Here is a 3,164-nt window from a genome sequence, read left to right on the forward strand (position 1 = left end):
ACCCATTAGAAATAGCAGCAGCTGTAGATTCAAAAAGCTGATGAAGTGTGAATTATGAGCAACTGCAGACAGAGACAGAATTCTCTGCAAATGGTTCATAAGCCCAAATACAAGGAAGCAATTATTCCAGGGAAGGCAAGCTTAGGGCACAGAGAAGGATCAGCAGAGTCCAAGACAAAGTGTCCCATACTAAGACCATTACAACAAAAGAAGATTTCCATTGGCTTAGAGCATAAATAATATTTCTCTCTCATACTCCAGTGGTGGTTTAACAGCTCCCTAGTGAGGCAAGACGTGACGCTAACACTGATGCTAAATGGTACCACAAGCATACCACTTGCAATTCTAAATATATATTTATTCTTTAGCATATTTAGAGTTAACTTAATAGTTCACTCCACAGTATGGACCTGGTCATCTCAGATAATCCTTATTTGCTTATTATGATCTCTCAAATAAAAGATATGCCCCAATTATCAGAATTTTCTCTCTCTTCTCAGTAGCCTCCTATTGACAGACAACTGCAGTCGAGATTCCAGTTTCTAGATGAGCAAAACAGGTAAAACAAACAAACAAACAAACAAAACCATCTTTTAAATAATGCTTAATAAAGGTGTGCTTCTCACTATATTGCTTCACAAATTCTGGAGCTGGCTGTACCTTAATTGTTTGGATGCTAGCAATGCAAGGTGCTGAGAAAAACAGCATCTGTTTATGAAAACAAATTCTCATTTTGAAGCTCCAGTAACAGAACTAGCCACATAGACAGTGGTGAATGCAAGTTATTTTCTTTTAAGTTGTGACAAATACTAAATGCATACTTTTTAGTCATTTTTCCCTTGGGAAAATGACTGCCGCAGGCTCCCTGCTGACAAAGCTTATCACTAATTCATTCGCCTTCTTTAACAATAAAAAAACATTTTCCATAAACTGAAGTGAATTTGCTACATTATAACTCAATCACCAACTAGGAGACGTTTCCTTCTGCATCAGTTGAAAAATATTTAAATTTTTCTCAATTTCTTTGCAACGTTAAGAATCTATGTGCTTTTATATTCCCATTTTTAACCCTGAAAAAGCTATTTATCTCATTGTTGAAATCCAGCATGTTCTAGACACTTAATCAAACCTCTCCTGTGTCTTCATAAAGTTGGCATAAATTACATGCATCTGGGAAGGCACTAATTCTGAAATTATTAAGTTTGTACAAGTGAATAAATAGGATATAGAATCTGAAACCAAATAGAAATCAAACTTACCTCCAGTCTTCCTGGAAACTTTTGCTTTTATTTATTCATTTTCCTTTTCTTATTTGTAAGTGCTCACAACCTAAACTGGAGACAGTTCAGCTGAGAATATATTACAAAATAACATCCTTTGTTTGTAAATAGCTAAAACACTATTTGGGCAAATTTCTTAAAGAAGTGTGATGCTTTCAAAACAATCATTTAATTTAAAGGAGAAAAATTAGTTGTTATATAAATAAATATCAGTTGGTTGTTGAAAGATTATTTTGGAGGCTATAAGTAACTACATTTAAGCATTACACTACTTTCCCCAAATTACACAAATATCAAGTGTATAATTAGGGTGGAAAATTAAAGGTCTTTATGCTGTCATGATATAAAATGGTGACACCATGACTGTAGTTACAAAGAAAGTCCCATGTGAAAAACAAGCAACAAATGGAAAACCCATTACAAAGCAAAGCAGCTTGTGGTGCTCTCACACAAGCATGGTATCTGTGCAATATAATTTAATTCAAGTGTCAGAAAACATTCCTCAGAGTGTCTAGACTTGCTCTTTTGAGGTACATGTCACCAGAAGTAACTCTGCTACAGGTTAAAACAGGAATCCCCAAACTTTGCTATACACTGAATCCCCTGAAGACGTTTTAACCCTAATGCCCAGTCACATCCCATCTTAATTAAATCACAATGTTTGGGGAAGGTACCCCAGACTTTAGTTTTTGCTTTGTTTTGTTTTGTTTTTTAATTGAGACGGAGTTTCACTCTTGTTGCCTAGGCTGAAGTGCAGTGGTGCAGTCTTGATCTTGGCTCACTACAACCTCCATCTCCGGGGTTCAAGCGATTCTCCTGCCTCAGCCTCCGGAGTAGCTGGGATTACAGGCGCGAGCCACCACGCCCAGCTAATTTTGTATTTTTAGTAGAGATGGATTTCGCCATGTTGGCCAGGCTGGTCTTGAAGGCTCACGCCTGTAATCCCAGCATTTTGGGAGGCCGAGGCAGAGTATTATTTTTAAAGATGTGCTGGCTTCAGCAGAGCATACACTAAAACTGGAACAATACAGAGAAGATTAGCATGACTGCTGCTCAAGGATGACATGCAAGCCTTCCACATAATTTATTTTTATTTTTATTTATTTATTTATTTATTTATTTTGAGACCGAGTCTCCCTCTGTCCCCCAGGCTGCAGTGCAGTGGCGCCATCTCAGCTCACTGCAAGCTCCGCCTTCCGGGTTCACGCCATTCTCCTGCCTCAGCCTCTCCGAGTAGCTGGGACTACAGGCTCCCGCCACGCCCGGCTATTTTTTTTTTTTTTTTCAGTAGAGACGGGGTTTCACTGTGGTCTCCATCTCCTGACCTCGTGATCCGCCCACCTCGGCCTCCCAAAGTGCTGGAATTACAAGCGTGAGCCACCACGCCCGGCCCATATAATTTTTTAAAAAATAAAAAAATAAAGATGCTCAAGTGATTCTGATGTGCAGTAAAGTTTAGGAGCTACAGTATTATAGAAAAATAAAGGTTAAACGATCATCCAAATGTCATTCAATGTTGAGAACAACATTCGTATTTTGACAGGATGGATACAAGTACAGTTTCCCATTTTTTATTTTGAAATCTTTGGGGATGGATATGTTTTATTATGTGGCTTTTTTTGTAACTACAGTCACAATGTCACCATTTTGGGAAAGTAGTGTAAAGGTTAAATTTAGTTAACTTGCAGCCTCCAAAATAATCTTTCAACAACCGATTTTTAATTATGTAACAATTGATTTTTCTCCTCCAAATTAAACCGTTGTTGTGAAAGCATCACATTTTTTAGAAATTTCCCCAATTAGTGTTTTAGCTACTTACAAGCAAAGGATGTTATTCTGTAATATATTCAGATTCTTTTCATATTTTAGACATTACATAGACCA

General features: G+C 37.4%; 1 non-coding gene across 1 annotated transcript; it reads left to right on the plus strand.

The window, feature by feature from the left end:
* The first annotated feature begins 2,269 nt into the window (after positions 1–2,269).
* LOC112425710 (U6 spliceosomal RNA) lies at positions 2,270–2,374 on the plus strand. The gene has a single exon (XR_003016841.2). It is a non-coding gene; the product is annotated as a U6 spliceosomal RNA (small nuclear RNA).
* Positions 2,375–3,164: the final 790 nt, after the last annotated feature.

This window comes from Macaca nemestrina, chromosome 8 (assembly GCF_043159975.1).
Source record: "Macaca nemestrina isolate mMacNem1 chromosome 8, mMacNem.hap1, whole genome shotgun sequence".
NCBI classification, from domain to species: domain Eukaryota; kingdom Metazoa; phylum Chordata; class Mammalia; order Primates; family Cercopithecidae; genus Macaca; species Macaca nemestrina.